Source organism: Meles meles, chromosome 8 (genome assembly GCF_922984935.1).
Source record: "Meles meles chromosome 8, mMelMel3.1 paternal haplotype, whole genome shotgun sequence".
NCBI lineage: Eukaryota > Metazoa > Chordata > Mammalia > Carnivora > Mustelidae > Meles > Meles meles.
This window is the reverse complement of record NC_060073.1, coordinates 72566768-72585085: the sequence shown is the minus strand read 5'-3', so window position 1 is coordinate 72585085 and position 18318 is coordinate 72566768. Positions and strand designations below refer to the sequence as shown.

General features: G+C 43.5%; 1 long non-coding RNA gene across 2 annotated transcripts; it reads left to right on the top strand.

Moving 5' to 3' along the window:
• The first annotated feature begins 1664 nt into the window (after positions 1-1664).
• LOC123949995 lies at positions 1665-17433 on the top strand. Of its 2 annotated transcripts, XR_006820113.1 has the most exons (4): positions 1665-1843; positions 5127-5206; positions 9382-9476; positions 16165-17433. It is a non-coding gene; the product is annotated as an uncharacterized LOC123949995 (long non-coding RNA). The 2 variants fall into 2 exon arrangements; XR_006820112.1 differs by lacking the exon at positions 9382-9476.
• Positions 17434-18318: the final 885 nt, after the last annotated feature.

The following is an 18318-nucleotide window of genomic DNA, read 5'->3' as shown; positions in this document are numbered from 1 at the left end:
GACAGTTTCTTGCAGGAAGAAGGCTTCGGCTTGCCTGGTGAGTGCTGAGGGGATGTGAGCAGGGCGGTGGTGTCCACCACAGCTCCCTCTTTACCTTCCTTTTGTAGCTTTGCTTACTTTCGTAATGACTCATTCAGCTAACGTGTTAGCTCTGTAAGGTTATAGACAATATCTCTGCTTCACCAATAAGCCGCCAATGCCCAGCACAGAGCCTGACATGTAAAAGGTGCTCAAGAGATATTTAATGAATGTTTGGATAAATGAATAAGTGGTGATTCTTTTCAGAAAGTAACCCAGGTATGTCATGCTCCTTATTGGAGAAATAAGCGACATGTGTAGCGTAAAACCTCTATGTTATAACACCTAAATCTCCACATTCACAGAAATCACTGAAATTTCTTTACATTAGCTGATTAAAAGCCTTACTAGGCTTTCTAAATAAAGTGTAAGGTGTAAATTTATCCCTTTGCAACAAATACAGTCCTAACACGGGGTTTCTAGACCCAGGCCATTCCACATGTTGTGCTAGGGTCGGGAAAGGTAAAACAGACCCAGCCCACCCTGGGCGACAGCAGCTGGGCTCGGCTCCATGACTGTCTGGCGACGGCTCCCAGCTGCCCACAGTAGGAAGCAAACAGGTGGAGCCCGTGAAGATGAAGGTGGCATCAGGGAACTCAGACCTTATCTTGTGAGCCCTGGGGAGCTGTGGAAGGTTTCCCAGCACAAATGCAAGACTTCAGAACGGTTAATTAACAGTCATATTTAGGTGGGAATGGAAGGGGGAGAGACTGGAGGCTGGGAGACCAGGTGGGAGGGAGAAGCCCTGAGAAAACACGGCTGACAGAAACTTGTGGGCTGTGTGACACTTTTCTCTCAGTGGTCAGTGGCCTGGGTGGAGACAGGAATCGCTGCTGGGAATGAATCAAAGTATAAACAGTATGCAAATGTAGTTTAGGTTTTAATCTAACTCCCTTATAAACCCTCTTCTGTTATCTTACCTTTGAAGTTATTTTCTAAAACACCAAAGGGATATTTGTTAAAAAAAAAAAGGTAAGAAGCCATCACAAATGTCCCTGTAAGTTATCCAGAATGCAAGTTCTCACAGCTGTGTAACTTGAAGAGGGAGGTTAAAGGGCATTAAGTTTTGTGCGTTTGTGGGATGATGCTTGAATGTTGTGTGCATACAGCAAATGACTTTCTCTGAAACGAGGAACCTGTGTGTTTCCTTAAGTCTTTGCTTAAGTTGAGAATATTCCTTTTCACATGTTCTGTATCTTGACGGTAGTGGTGATTACATCATGATATTCATTTATCAAAACTTCTCAAACTCTGCATTTAAAACTGGTTACTTTAAGAAAGCTGATTTTAAAAAATTGAATAAAGGTCCAATCTATCCAGGAGGAATCCGGACAAATAAGAGTGCATATGTGTGATTGCACTTAGAGAAAACTGTCAAAAACACAAACTAATCCATAGTGACAGAAAGCAGACCAGTGGTTGCTTCATTGAGGGTGGGGTTCTATGGAGCTCATAGTGCTATGTGTACACACATACGTGGCACCATGAGGTCGAGAGACTTCCAGTTAAATACAGCTGAGTTTATCTCCTCCTACGGAAACATCACTAAACAGGGAGAGAGGGGGTGGTGTAGGGTTGGAGGGACTTTAAGTCTACAAAGACTGAGAAAATTGGAAAGGAGATGTGAACAAATGAGAAATTTCGGGAAAAAATTTTGGAAGGTGGAAAATGAGTGGAGGAGCAAAGGGTGAGTTCGAGCAGAGGTGGCTGCTACTGAGAGTCCCTAGAGGATGCAGGACTTGGGGTGATGCTGGGTACACGGAAGGTAAGTGAGGTGCAGGCATTGGTTGAAGTTTTTATGTAGATATTCAAGCCAAAGTTTTGCTTCCCCATTCTTGAAGTCTTTGGAGCTACCTTCTACAGGCAACCAGGAAGCATGTTCCATGGAGATAATGAGCAAGAGAGACCCTGTCAGATTCAGGGACACGAGACATATACAGATGAGGTGGGGTCGGGTTAATGGTAGGACTGAAACATGCTGATTATAAACAGTGGGATCCTCAGACTTCTCAGATCTCCTCCCACCAAGACCCTTCTTCCAGGCATATGTCCCCTGGGCAGGAGACTGGAGTCTGCTTCCCTAAAGACAGAACACCTCCACATACTGACATTTGAAGGATCCAGTGGGGGAAAGCACTATAGGAAATTCCAGCTGACAGCTGTGCCATAAGCCTAGAACATATTTAGCCCAGGTAGAGCAGGAGAACTTGAGATTTCTGAGGGAGAGATTGCCAGGAAAAAAAAAAAAGGAACAGAAAGATTATTTGATATATTTTAGTGTCTGGAAAATCATAACAATAGGTGTTTGACAAGTCCAATCAAGCACTTGAATAGATTCCCAGGAAACTTTGCAACTGAAAATAACAAAATGATTGTTAACTCCTAGAAAAACAAAAAATTGTTCAAGAAAGGAAACATAATCATAGTAATTACCTGCCTTATCAGTATAATATTTGCATGCTTCTTTATTATATAAAACGGGACTGATGATTTAACCCGAAATTGGAAGGATGGGGGGAGAGTAAGTAAGGTCAGAAGTTGTAAGAGAACTAAATTCTCACTGACTAGAACAAGAAATTAGTTTATATTAAAAGTGGTATTTCACATTAGTGAGAGAAAAATAAAGTGTCAGGATTTCCAAATGTAATCTTAAAAACAATATTAAAAACAATTATATGTATTAATATAAAATCCAGATTAAAATGAATTAATAAGCGGTGCCTGGGTGGCTCAGTGGGTTCAGCCTCTGCCTTCGGCTCAGGTCATGGTCCCACGGTCCTGGGATCAAGCCCCACATAGGGCTCTCTGCTCAGCAGGGAGCCTGCTTCCTCCTCCCTCTCTGCCTACTTCTCTGCCTACTTGTGATCTGTCTGTCAAATAAATAAATAAAATTTATTTATTTATTTATTTATTTATTCATTTATTTGACAGAGAGAGGGAGAGACAGTGAGAGAGGGAACACAAGTGTGGGGAGTGGGAGAGGGAGAAACAGGCTTCCCGCCGAGCAGGGACCCTGATGTGGGACTCGATCCCTGGACCCTGAGATCATGACCTGAGCCAAAGGCAGATGCTTAACGACTGAGCCACCCAGGTACCCAGTGTTCTTATTTCTTTAAATATATCAAAGGAACTTATTTTATATTCTGAATCTGATAGTTCTAACCCTACCTGCCATCTCTGCAGTTCTGACTCTGGTACACTTCATTGTTTCTTCCAGTGCTCACTCACAGAATCTTGTTCCAGGTTCATGGGATTTTTGATTGTGAGTTCATGTTCATTGAAACCTTATATGGGTGAAATTTTAAAAGATGGTTTAAAGCTTTTTTTTTTTTTTTCCTGGAAGTTTGCTTTTACTAACCTAAATGCCTGAGAGCATTAAGTAACCCTGAGCCACTTTGAAAAATATTTAGATATGATGAGGTGTTCTTGTGCTACACAGGCAAGTAGGTTCTGGTTCCAACCCTGCCTGAGGGTTGAGCTCGCAGTTGCTTCAAGGAAGACATTTTTTCCTCCTTCACTTCCCACTACTGTGCGAGTGGCTCTCCCATAAGTACTCCTGCAAATCTGATCACGTCACTTCCCCTGCTTAAAAAACCACAGATCCACTCATTTCTTGAGTCTTAGCTTAAACATTACTTCCTTAAGATTGCCTCCTCTAACTGCCTGCCCCTAAACTAGATCAGGTCCCCAGTTCATGCTCTTACAGCACCTTCTACTTCTCTCCATAGGCATTCATAACAATTGTGATGGATTATTTGTTGTAATATTTCAATGAAATAGTAAATTTCTTCATCACTGGCTGTAACTATGATGTTGGGAACCATACCAATCATCTTCACTGTTCTATCTTCAGCATCTAACTTAGGGTCTGGTGTGTATTTGTTGAATAAATAAAAAAATAAACAAATGAACAATTTGGGAATATTACATAGTGGAGCAAATCTAGTTCCCAGCTCCATCATGTTCTAACCCTAAAACATCTCTAAGTCTCAGTTGCTCAATGGTAAAATAGAATTGATAACATTTATGTCATGGGATTGTTGTACGTGTTATGAATGATATATCTAAAGAACTACAAAATGACCCTTGACAATGATAGATACTCATTAAGTGGTAGCTTTTATTATTATTTGCCAGTTATTCCTAAGTTCTAGGGGATTCTGCCAATCCGTTATTTTCAGCATACTCATATAGCCACTTCAAATAAGGAGTAATGTAAAGAACTTTTAGCCCACAATGAATCACTGCATCAATATGATAATTAATGGGTTATTCAATGGGAATATCCAATGGGAATTTGGATTTCGAAATAATATACTTAAAACTCAATAATATTGCTTTCAAAAATAAGTCAGCATGATGGTTTCATGGGCGCATATATATGCCAAAATTAAGTTGTACACTTTATTTTTTTTAAATATTTTGTTTATTTAGAGAGAGATCACATAAACAGGGAGAGAAGCAGAGGGAGAGGGAGAAGCAGGCTCCCCGCTGAGCAGGGAGCTGGACTCGGGGCTTGATCCCAGGACCCCGAGATCTGAACTGAAGGCAGACTTAACCGACTGAGCCACCCAAGTTTCCCCTAAGTTGTACACTAGATATGTTCAGTTCATTATATGTCAATTATCCCACAATAGGACTATATTTTAAATAAAAAAATTAAGCCATCACTAATGAGTGGAATGACATGCATGAAATAGCTCTATTATTTAGGATGGAGTTTGATTCATTTCACTGTTTTTTAACCAACGATCTGTGTTTTTGTTTTGTTTTTGTTTTTGTTTTTTGTTTTTACTACATTTAAGGACAACTTAATTGTTTCTCACATAGTCTTCTTTTTTTCATTGAGAGTTCCATTACAGTTTGACAAAGTTCAATACCATTACTGCTGAAATTCCACGCCTCAAATGTAAATATTTGCTGAAGGTTAATCTTGCTTTAACCATAGAAAAGGAAATTAACCTCCATTTCAGAATGAACTGTTTTTAAAATATTTACATTTATAGCAATGCCCTGAAAAATATGCATAATGTCACTTTTTTTTAAAGCTGGCATCCTTCACAGATCTGACTGATGAACTTGGGCCTCTTTCTGAAGAGTAACTACTTCAGTATACAGTTAATGAAGGGTGAGTGTCCACACATTCAACCGTGTATTTCTGTTCCTGCTAAGACAGCAAGAGTCGGTATATCATTTGCTTATTAACACCTACCTAGTACAACCTAACTTGGTGTCATTGGTGTTATTGAAAGACCTGTGGACAAAACCCCAGGGCCTAGATCTGTAAGGTGAGCAGGAACAGGTGTGGGTCAGCTAGGAGGAGATGCTTCTGTGAATTTGGTGAGAGAGGTGACTTGGTTTGAGATAGAATGCCTTGGTGTGTGTTTCCCCAAAAGCAGACCTTAAGACAAGAATGTGGGTTGCAGGTAGTTTATTTAGGAAGTGATCTCAGGAAGCACAAATGAGAAAGTGGAGGAAGTGGATGGGAAAGGGAGAAATGGCAGTAAAGGGTGATGAATGAGTGAGTTCCTGCTGTGTAAAGAGGGGGCACAGTCTCACTAGGGACCCTCTGAGGAGTCATTTGAGCAAGCTCCAAAATTATCCCACTGATGGATAGCTTGAGCTGGAATATATATCTGCAGATTCATGTCCTCATTGTTTGAAGGATGCCCTGGAAAATGGGGGCATTAATTACACACACACACACACACACACACACACACGGGCTGAACAAGCTCCTGTTGGCTAAAGAAAGTCCCCAGACAGAGATACCAAAGAGATGCAACCCATTGAGAGAGAAAACTGGCTGTGCGCATGGAAACTGCCCACTGTAGGAGCCAGTGAGCTCAGAGATTAGATGAGGGAGATGAGCTGGTACATCAACGTCATCTTCTACACAGAGGTTTTGGGATCTTGATGTGATAGAATAGCAACACTAGGTGTTCATGAATGTGTAGCAGCATGGTGAAAGCCACGGGTTTATAAATTCTGGAGGAGAAATTTCCCTTCACCGCTTTTTTTCCAGAGTGATATAAAACTGAGGAAATGCACAATTAACTGGTCAATTCAGTAGAATTTTCAATTGTTTTGTATCCTGTAGATAGGTGGTTCAGCTGTATTAGCATGATCTGGAAATCTGTTAGGAGTGCAAATTCCCAGGCCCCAACCCAACTCTATTGGATCAGAACCTCTGGAGACGGGACCAGAAATCTGTGACAAGCCCTCTAGGTGATCCTGATACACACTCAGCTTGGGGAGCTTCAGCTGGAGACAACCATCTGCTGTCTGATCTTAGTTGGGCATGAAACCAGACAAATTATGTCATCTTTATGGGTCTTTTCCAATATACAAAATGAGAAATGGTATACTGGAGTTTCAAAAAATTTTTAAACAGAGGAATACTTTCTTCCAAAGAAATTTTACTTGGAACGTAAGTATATGAGACAGGAAAACAGAGCTCCTTTTAAAGAGAAGATGTTATTTATCTATTTGAAAGAGAGAAAGTGTGTGTGAGAGAGAGAGAGAGAGAGAGAGAGGGAGAAGGAGAAGGGGAATGGGCCAAAGAGAGGGAGAAACAGAGTCTCCGCTGAGCAGGGAGCCCTACATGGGGCTCAATCTCAAGACTCCTGGATCATGACCTGAGCCAAAGGCAGAGACTTAACTGACTGAGCCACCCAGGGGCACAACAAAGCTCCTTGACTGGGCTATGAGCCCAGGATCCTGTCTTTTCACTCTCCCTATGGTGGCTTCCTAAGCATCACTATGGATTTTTGGGATTCTAAGAAGTAGTAGTTTGAGAACCACAGCAACAAGAAGACCTTCAAGGGGTCTCTACAATATGATCTAAAACATCAGGCAGACCTAATCACAGTTTACCTACTGATGATAGCTCTAAGATAGATTCGTGATCACAAACCTTGGATTCAAAGCCTGGCCAAACCCCTCCTAGTTGTGTGACCATGAGCAAGTCTCAAAGCTCCCATGGCTTCCATGGCATCCTCATTTCTAAACTGAAGTTAATCCTAGTTCTTGTCATATCTGCCATACAGGGCTGTTGACAGGAACAAATGAAATCTTGTATGTGAATGTACTTTATAAGTTACTAAGTCCTGTCTAATTGGAAGGGATTATTGTGGGAGAAATTATCCTTCCAGGTAGTTTTCCTTTGTAAATGGTGCCAAAGATAAGTAGAGATAGAGAGTGTAGATAATGAAATAGTCTGTAGTTTCTCCTTTATCTTCGAGGGATGCAAATGTAATTTTCCTTTTTAATTAAAACCTGTTTACCAGGAAGTGTCATTTTAAATAAAATGATGCTTAAGCAGAGAGTTGAGTTACCCTGTTGACTCATTCTATAAAACTTGTAAAAATAATGTTTGGGCTAATACTATCTGAAGAGATAATTAGGGGTGCCTGGGTGGCTCAGTCAGTTAAGCATCTGCCTTCAGTTCAGGTCATACTTCAGGGTCTTGGGATCGAGCACCGCATCGAGTCTGCTTCTCCCTCCCTCTGCCTGCGGCTCCACTGCTTGCTCTCTCTCTCTCTGTCAAATAAGTAGATTTTTAATAAATAAGTAAATAGATAGATAATTAGTTCTTCTTAACAGTTTACTGCTCACATACTAATAGGGAGAGCCAATTTTGGAATATGTTGACTTAGCATTTGTAGCTGCTTGCACACTCAGAAAAATTTTAGTGCATTACCTTGTATTTATTTGGCTTTTAAAAAAAATCATCAAATGGGTGTTGCAGGAGAGATTCATGCATCTACAACAGAAACGCCTAAGATACACCAGGTAGCATGTTTTATGGCTGTAGTTTGTCATCAGCGAAGTTGTGAATAATTTCTTCTTTTTTATTAACATGTAATGTATTATTTGTTTCAGGGGTATGGGTCTGCGATTCTTCAGTCTTACACAACTTACAGCACTCACCATAGCACATAACTTCCCCAATGTCCATCACCCAGCCACCCTATCCCTACCACCTCCAACCCCTCCAGCAACCCCCAACTTGTTTCCCGAGATTAAGAGTCTCTTATGATTTGTCTATGGAACTTTTAGAAGATTTTCTACTAGTAATGTCAAATATGGTTCCTAGCGTTAGAAGGTAGTCTGATTTAAGAAGTGTTATTATTATTATTTTTTTCTAAACCTCCAAGGTGGCAGGTCAGGATGATATCTGAAAACTGTCATCATAAGAAACAGATATCTGCCAATAACTCTGTAATGGCCACTTTGAAGGCTACTATCCTGTGGACCTACCAATATTTTCTAACTGTGTCTCACTTTGCACTTCCTTCACATTTCCCCCATTCTTTGGGTCTTCAGTCTCCCCCTGTTGTACACCAGTCAGAACTCCCTGAGTAGGAATGGATGAGGATTTGCTCTCAGCCACATTGTAGTGGGGTGGAGCGTCTGTCAGCATTCCTGCCTCTTCGAGCTGGAGAAGCAGCCGTGGGGCAGGGCTCCTGCACGTGCGCTCATTCACTTCTTAGACAAAGAGACAGGCAGTACTGACTACCGATCAGGCACAGTGCTGGGCGCAGTGAGAAGAGCAAACAGGCTTTTGCTGGGATCCACAGGTTGCTGAGGGGTCCGGCAGGCAGGAGGGGATTTGGAAGACAAGGAGGCATGCAGAGGAGAAGAGAGTGTTTCAAGCAGAGAAGAGTATATAGAGAGGCCCAGAAGAGAGAGCGTGGCATGATCTGAGAACTGAAGAAAGTCCACAATGGCTAAACCGTAGGAGTCATGTGGATAGTGAGGTGAGCCACTGCCAGGTCAAGGGAGATCTTGTCAGCATGGGCCTCCTTCTCGTCATGTGTGTAACAGTAGGACTGGTGCAGAGCGATGCTCCTCAAACTGCCTGTGGAACCAAGGCGGTTCCACCCAGGAGCTACAGAGGGTCTTGGGATATGAGGTGGGGGGAGTGGCTCTGGGCTCCAGCTTCTGCTTCAGTAAGAGTAGCTTCATTCATATCCGTTTTAATGTTGGGGATCCAATAGTGTTAGCAAATGGGGTTCCGTGGATTAAAAAGTGATTGAAAACTCCCAAGTCCCCTCTAGGTCTGACATCCTTGGATAGTAAGATTCTGGGCTGCTCCCCTCGAGAGAAGGCTGTCCAGGTTACTAGAGGTGTGGGCGTATTGTCTCTTGAGGAGTGGCCCATTCCTTACTGAGAACACACAAGATTGTAGTGTGGGCAAAAATTTCTGGGATTTCCTGTTCACTGTTTCACAGAACTTTCCAAAACAGTCCCTGAAATTTCCACTTTCCCACGGTGACTGATGTCTCTTTATGTTGACAGGTCAGAGGAACTTTCCAGCAAGCCTCTTATCTGCCTTCCCAAGGAGCAAGTGTGTTGTAATGCTGAATCTCTCTCAGCTATAAGTGGCACCATAAGTACGGGTTGAATAGTTTGCTTTTTCTTCCAGACTCTTATTCTTTAGACTCTGCGTCTGTAGACCACCATCACCCATTTTAACTTCTCACTTACCTGAGTCCCCTGGGCTTGGCTTCTTGCCTCCTTGACTTCTTGCCTTCGAGTCCAGGCAGAGGCTCTGAAAGTCAACCTTTGCTCATACATCCATGGAATCTGTACTCTATCCCTGCCCAGCCAGACTGGGGTCCCCGCTCCTCTGAAGCAGAACAGCCTGGCCCTCTGCTTAAACCCTGAGAGAAGGTGGTTACAATTTAGAGCATCGCTTTGAATACTCGCTGGGGGGTCCTGCCCTCCCCAGCCCCTCCCAGCTGGAGCCTGGAGAAGCCATCCACCCGGAGACTCAGACTTCCTCATTCCTCCAGTCAATCTGGACTGAGCAGTGCTTCTTAAATTTTAACGCGCAGACAACTCACCTGGGAACCAGGCCAAAGTGGAAATCTAGTATTTGGGTCTGGGTGGGGTCAGAGAGCCTACATTTCTGAGAAGTTCCCAGGTCACGTCAGTGGTTCATGGGCTTCACGTGGAGTCGTAGAATGAGACTGTGTAGACTAGCAACCTCAATCGCACCTGGACATAGGTCTGGAATGCAAATCTCCCCCCATTTGTTAGCAAGCATTTATCGAACACACTCCCTCTTTGTGGTCCTTGCTGTGCTGCTAAGATCCTTTCTTTGCTTTCAAGAACAGACTAAAAGCCTATATATTGGGGGCCTCTATATTTTATAAAATTTAATTCTCACAAAGTCCTTGTAGTATTCCTGTATTATATCTGAGGAACCTGCATCTTAGAGAAGTGAAGAAGCTTCTCAAAGGTTGCGTTCATGGGAATGACAGCCCAGATCCCAGCTTACTTCTCTGGCTCTGAGCCTTCATGCTTTCTGGGATATCTCAAGCATCTCTTCCTTAATCTTCTTGTGTTGCCAAAATCCATACAGTTGGGCATCTGCCTCTGCTTCCCTGCCTAACACTTTAGTTTCTGGCTTAGGCTGAGTCCTGCTCCAAACCCCGGCCAGTTTGACTAGTGATCACCCATCCCAGCTCTTCCCAGTCCCTCCTCACCCGCCATCTCCTAGTTGGGATTTGGCTACAGATAGTCCAGTTGCCTGGAAACACAAAGCATTGTTCCATGTTGTAAAACAGCTTCTAGGACCTGGAATGTTTCCTTTGCTCTACAACTCACCCTCATGGTGGTTGGAAGTTTCCCACCCAGCATAAGCCCTTCAGAAAGTAAATGAGCTACAAAATAGACACAGTGAAGAAAGGAGAAAGTGGCACTCATTTATGCAAATTTTATTCTCTGACCTCTTAAACCCAGGGCCCTATTCCTAATGGTCCCGGCTTCCTTCTAGGGATAGATGTAGCAGCTAGTAGAGCTCATGATTTGACCTGTCCCAAACCCTGTCTCTGCTCTACTGAGGCTCTAGGGCAAGCAGAAAGAGTGGGGTAGGGTCCGGGGGAGTTGTCTGCACGGGATGGATTTACATAGACCACAGAAACTCTGGCCTGTGGTCATGGCTTTGACTTCTCCTAGGGTTCCCCACTCCCTCTCCATCTGCCCCTTTGAGCTGGGCCAGCTTTAAGCAAGGAGCTGACTTCCTATTGGCTCATTTACTCCCATTTAATTACCCCGCACAGGGGGAGTGGAAACATGCTATAGCTTCAACTGCTTCATCTTTCTTAGAGTGGCAGAATTTAGCAAGAATTAGAAACTGAAAATTGTCACAGTCCGTTCTCACTGACCCATGCAGAGTTTCTCTCTTTGTTACTCAGTGAAACCCATTCTACCCCAAGCCACTATGACTTTTAGTGAAAAATCTTTAACAACATTTTGTAAACCATTCCCCGTGCTCCGACTGATGCTTTCGATGATCATAAGCCAGACTTTAGGCAATCTTCTGCCGGCCCTATATCATTTTAAGTGACACCTGTTACTTGTTTACGTGTTCCTTCCCTCTGCCCACATACCCAGCCGATGGCAGTTCCTACCCAACCCAAGCCCAAGATTGTCATGGGGGTTCTGACCCTCTGACTGCGCGTAGCTGGGTCCCCTGATGCATATTCTCGGGCGCTCTTCCCCTCGACACTATGTGGCAACTTTAACCACCTCCCGCAGCTGCTCTGTCAGTCCCCTAAACCCCTCCTGCCCCGCCCCCAGTCAGATGAAATGTAAACATGTTCCTGGTCAGTGGTGTGGTGACTTGCGGTTTCCTTTAATTCAAAGTTCGAGTCCCCCTCAGGGTTTGCCACGGTTTCTGTGCAAGTCCCAGAACTGTTTTTTGTTTACTCTGAGCATGTGGACGGCAGACAGAGCTCGGCAGGACTAACCACAGTATCCTGCAGTCAACATGGAGAGTTTACATGCATCTTGAAAACTTTGAGTGCTATTTGATCCAGTGCCCTAAGAAGTATGCCAAAGGAAAATTTCAAAGCTTTGCATCAATATTTTCCTTTTGGGTCTAGAAATTGTGTGATCAAACACCATTTTTTTTTAACCTCCAATGGTGACTGTGTAATTTTTGGCAATCTTCAGGCATTCTTTGTTGCAAATTCTTTTGAAACCAGTGGCAAATGCTTAGTAGTATTGAGAGTATTGACCAAAACTAGTTTGGAAATTTAATAAAAGGAAAAAAATGAATTAGTTAATGTTCTAAAACCTGACTTAGCTGTATTTTTTACCTTAAGTCTACATGCTCTTTCTTGCCTTAGAAAGTTTTAAATGATCTTAGCATAGGATATGTCTGATTATAAACTTGACATGCAGACAGTGAAAGCCCGTTTTGTTGTTGGAAAATACAAACAGACAGCATGTGCCTGACACTCTCTCTGAGGTTACTGCCCCAACTTGGAAGATGCTCTAGGACCCTAAACATTTTTTTATCTTTATCAGTTATTCATTCATATGTGACAAAAATTGTTCTGGATTTTAGATCTTAAAATGATGAAAAAGATAGCATTTCTGCCTCCAAGGAGCTCATATCCTAGTAGGGGCTCGAATGTTTTTTAATTAAGTAAATGAATGAATGTGGGTGCAGTGAGGGTGGAGGCTGTGGTTGAACTGGATGGTGTTCAGGGCACCTAGCAATCCTGGTAGTGCCCAAGGGCTTAGATAGAGCCGGGCGGGGACGTTGGTGCCAGGTCTGAAACAGCGTCGTGACCTCGCCCATCCTCTCCCTACTCATAGACCCTGTAAGAAGTCCTGCCCCATATTCAGGTGCTTGGGAAGTCAGTTGCCTGCACCTCTATCTTTGCTTCTCCACCCACTTGCTCCTTACTGTTGGCTCTAGTGACAGCCTTCTTCCCTCTTGGCTTGTTCCCCCTCTCTGCCAGGGTCCTCTGGATTGATGGTTTTGGGCCTGGATGTTGGTTCTGCTCCTTGCCTTGCTTCCTAGTTTCTCTCTTCAGATTCCTACTTATCTCCACATCCCAAGCTATGGGCCAGCTTTACCTCAATCTGAGCCTAGCTCTAGTTTCTAAGTTGGAGCCTTAGACACCCACTGACCTAGTTGGCAAATTGGACTTCAGGGATTGGAGCATAGCAGCAGGAATTTTCAGACAGGGCTGGTGCTCAAAACAGGCAGGCAAGGGGTGCTTGGGTGGCTCAGTGGGTTAAGCCGCTGCCTTCGGCTCAGGTCATGGTCTCAGGGTCCTGGGATCGAGTCCCGCATCGGGCTCTCTGCTCAGCAGGGAGCCTGCTTCCCTCTCTCTCTCTCTCTCTCTCTCTCTCTGCCTGCCTCTCTGCCCACTTGTGATCTCTCTCTGCCAAATAAATAAATAAAATCTTTAAAAACAAAACAAAAAAAAAAAAAAACCAAAACAAAACAGGCAGGCAACAAGGTTGGGGGTGCAGAATTTATCTAGTTCATATGAGGACCGTGATTGGGGGAAGAGACTGGAGGGAGAAGGTCAAGTGGTCAGGGATTCAGGGTAGGCTCTCTTTGTGGGAGAGTAACTAAAGTGCAAAGCAAGGAGTTAAGGAAAGTTCCAATCTTACAGAAAGGCAATCATGTTCCTGACAGAGGGTTAGGGACAAGCCTGTAATGTGGTGGGCACAGACTCTATATCTGGGGGTCAGAAACATTGATCTGCAGTAAGGTTAGGGGTGAGACTCATAGAGAATATGGGTTCAAAGAGCAGACCTTGAGAGAAGACCGAAGAGGGTATGAATCTCAACTCTGCTACTTACTAACTCTGTGACCTTGGGCAAATCGCCTCACCCCTGAGCCCTAGTCTCCTTACTTGTAAAATGGGCTTGGTAGCAGCTACTTCACCTGGATGTGGCGAGGATTAAATGATGACTTTGGGAGGACTTTGAGGCTTCTTCAGAAAGAAGACAAGTCTTTGAGCAGCTAGGGCTCTCCATGAGGCCCAAGGGGTGAGGGGGTGACGGTCAGCAGCCCAGCACCCGTGCGGCTGGCTCTGGGGACAGAGTAGTCATTCAGGTTTGGCAGCTTGGGAGCAATAATATCCAGGGGGTGTGCTCGCCCCCTAGATGTGGGGGAGTGGTTGGGCGTTGGCTCATTCACCTCTGCCACATGCTCACGGGTGTGTAGTTCTCCTACTTGCCGTGGCTCTGCCAGGAGCTCATCCCTTCTGAGTCCCGAGTAAGGACATCTCCTTCCTTCAAGCTCAAGCAGTGGTGACCAAAATTGAAAAAAAAAAACAAAACCAAACCCATATAGATAGCTATAGCTATAGCTATAGCTATAGATATAGATCTATCTCCTCTGTTGCTGAGTCCATTTCACATACCAACTTTGGACTTAACCTTTCATTCTTCTGCTCAGAAATCTTTCATCACTCATTTTTTTTTAAAGATTTTATTTATTTATTTATTTGACAGAGAGTGACAGTGAGAGAGGGAACACAAGCAGTGGGAGAGGGAGAGGGAGAGGGAGAGGGAGAAGCAGGCTCCCCGCTGACCAGGGAGCCCAATATGGGGCTCAATCCCAGGGCCCTGCGATCATGACCTGAGCCGAAGGGAGACGCTTCACGACTGAGCCACCCAGGCACTCCTGCTCCTTACTTTTAATTGCATCATTTGCTTAATTTTCTGGGCCTTTTATAATCTGATTTCAAGTTGTTAGCCACTCGGCTCCCTTGCTTCCTAACATCCCCTTCTCTGTCCTCCCCAGGCCTGTGCCTCTCAGTTACAGGTTCTTCTTCCCTTTGGATGCTGCACCTCCACTGCTCTGTTGTTCTTCCTCTCTTAACATCCGACTCTTCCTTCCACGTGGCTCAGGTCTCACCTTACCCTTAAAGCCCTGTTTGACCCTTGGAATGCTTATAGATCTCCATATCCCTGACTATGGAGAGGAATATGTTTAGAATGTGTCAAATTTCACAAACTCTTAAGAAGCCATCGACAGAAGATGCACCATCATTTTAAGTACCATTAAGACCCTTCTAATAAAACTGGCAACCATGGAATGTAAGATACATCCTTATTTTGGAAAGGTTCAGCGATGAAAAAGTTTGCCTTGGGCTTGGTGAAATGTCACAGTTATTTGGTCATAGTTCCGATGGACATTACCACTGTTTTATAATCTCCTGTTTATTTTCTGACTCCTCCACTAGAATGTGTACTTCATGAGGAAAGATTTCACACCTGGCTCATTCACTGTTGCAGCCCTAAGCATCCAGAACACTGTCTGGTCCTCAAGAAATGACCGAAAAAATAGACTCCTAACCTGAATGGAAAGTTCCTCGAAGGCAGGGATTATGTATTACGTGCTTATGTATATTTATTTTTTATTTATTTTTTTTAAAAGATTTTACTTATTTATTTGATATAGAGAGAGATCACAAGTAAGCAGGGAGGCAGGCAGAGAGAGAGGGAGAAGCAGGCTCCCTGCAGAGCAGAGAGCCTGATGCAGGCCTTGATCGCAGGACCCTGAGATCATGACCTGAGCTGAAGGCAGAGGCTTAACCCACTGAGCCACCCAGGCGCCCATGTATAGTTATTTTTAAAATTAACATGTAACATACATATTGTAAAGTATGCTAATCTTAAGGGTTCAGACTAAAGTCTTTTTTTTTTTTTAAGAAAATTTTTTTCCAAGATTTTATCTATTTATTTGACAGGGAGAGACACAATGAGAGAGGGAACACAAGCAGAGAAAGAGGGAGAAGCAGGCTTCCTGCTGAGCAGGGAGCCTGATGTGGGGCTCGATCCCAGGACCCTGAGATTACGACCTGAGCTAAAGGCAGGCGCCCCTGAAGTCTTTTTATCTATGTATATCCCTACATTGTAATCACTGAAATTAGGATATAGAGCATCTTCCTATAGGACTTTTCCCAGTGCTGAGGAGATTGGGGACATCCATCAGTATTTATCTAAACTCACTGACTGGTGAAATGGTCTCCAGCTACACTGTATATAGCTCAGTTTCAATTCACTCCTGTTTATCCCAGTTCAGTGGTTCTCAAATTCTCTCCTGCATCAGAATCACATACAAGGCTTGTAGAAACACAGATTACTGGGCCCCACCCCTGGACTTCCTGATTTACAAGGTCTGTGGTAGAGTCTGAGAATTTGCTTTTCAAACAAGATATGTTAATGTGGCTCTAGTGAGGTGGGGAAGCAGGGTCTTCCCAAGAGTATTAAATGTCTCATTCTAATCAGGGGTTCTTTCCCTTTTCTTTCCAACAGACAGCCTCGATGGTGTGTAAAGCCCATGTACTCTTCAGAAGAATATTTCTCAATGGAATAAAATAGAATACCTAGGACTATAAAGAAAACCAATTATCTTAAAATGGATTGTTCAAACTATTTTAAAGTTTTTTTTTTTTAAGATTTTATTTATTTATTTGACAGACAGAGATCACAAATAGGCAGAGAGGTAGACAGAAGGGGAGGGGGGAAGCAGGTGCCCTGCTGAGCAGAGAGCCTGATGCAGGGCTTGATCCCAGGACACTGGGATCATGACCTGAGCCAAAGGCAGAGGCTTTTAACCCACTGAGCCACCCAGGCACCCCTTAAAGTTATTTTATAATTGTAATATTTACAGTATCTGCATGTCTTCTGTATTCTGATATGAAAAGTCTGTGGTTTCCATCGGCGGTAAGCTCACACACCTACTGGTAACACTGCTGTGGTCGCTGCTTACATTTATAACCAGAGGAAATGACAAATTGCCGGTAGAAGTTAGTGAAAATAAAGAGCCTAAGTTAGGAATCCTTGCCCTGGTGCAGTCTGAAATGAGATGCTCTACTTCTGGCCCTCGCTGGAGTTTCCAAGAATTCAAGTCTCTGTCTTTCACTGTTATTAACTAAATGCCTTCTATGTGGAGACGTGTGATGGATGCTTGATATTCGGAGAGGACTAAGACACCTTCTCTTCCTTTACTCACCAAGTCCCATTTGGGGAAGGGAAGATCGAAATAGAAACTGATAATTAAAGTGGAGTGTGCCATAAGCAGAAAGGGAAGTATGCACAAAGCACAGAAGAAAAGAATGGAATGATGCTTGCAGGGACACGAGACACGGGGGTGAGCGCTCTGCTGACTGGAACTCAGGTGAATGGAAGTTGTGGCACTACTGTGACCCTGGTGGTCCCCAGCGGCACACCTCAGGGTCCCCCACATTGACTCTGAACTTGGCCACAAAGCTTGCTTTGGCCAAAGGCACAATAGCCAGCTTGGCACAAATATTTGCACCTTGGGACTTGCCTCTTGAATTGCCTGGGTTTCAGCTGCCATGGAAGGAGTCCGGGCTTAGACTGCAGAGAGGTCACGTGGACCACAGCCCTGGAGGATGAGGGGCCATCTCCGATGTTCCAGCCTCAGCTGAGCACTCGGCTGAACGCCTTAGCTGAGCACTCGGCTGAACGCAGCGGCATAAGGAACCCCAGCCAGTGAGTGAGAAGCAGCAGAACCACCAACCCACAGAATCATGAGAAGTAATAAATTGTTGTTTTCAACACTGTGTTTTAGAGTGGTTTCTACCCACCAAACAGTTGTTTTCATTTCTTTACATTTTTCCCCTCTTCTGTTTGTTTTTTTTAAAATGCAGAGGGCAAAACACCCTGTGAAATAAGCCAATGCAGAAATTCTTCTGCAAACAAATAAGCATGATTCCCAGAGAAGCTTCCCGTGTTCCATACACTTAAATCTTTTAAGATCTATGGCTAGAAAATGGTTATAATTATGACTCTAGTAAACTGAAATCTCTGATCTTCAGAGAATGATTACTTTAAAATCATAAACTCCTAACACCTGAATTTTCAGCTGGAAGAGATCTTGGAATCTATGTGTCCTAACCACTTAACTTCATCTTATTTTTAAGTTTACTTATCTTTTTTAGTAATCTCTACACCCAGTGTGGGGCTCAAACTCATGACTCTGAGGTCAAGAGTCCCATGCTCTTCTGACTAAGCCAACCAGGCGCCCCAACCTCTTAATTTTAGAGATAAAGACACCAAGGCATGAGAGGTTAAAGTTACAGTGTATTTTGTTAGCAGGGTCCAAAAGGGAAAACAAATCTTCTGACTTCTGATACAGTGTCATCTAATAAGTCAGAAATAGCATTCTGTAGATTATCATTTCCATTATTTTATTTTTGCAATAGGCAAAGTAGATATTTTTATCCTTTCTAATTTTGTGAGTGAATTACATTAGAAAAGACTTGCTTATTTCACAAAACTCATAAAACCAGGACTAGACTATGGGTCTTATGTCCCCTGGGCCAGAGGACATAGTTTTCATTATATCTGGCTGCCTGTGATGTCAGCATAAAAAACCAAGGAAACAAACTAATACACTTTCGAAAGAGAATCAGCAGTGGACACTAATCTGGTTCATCTCTG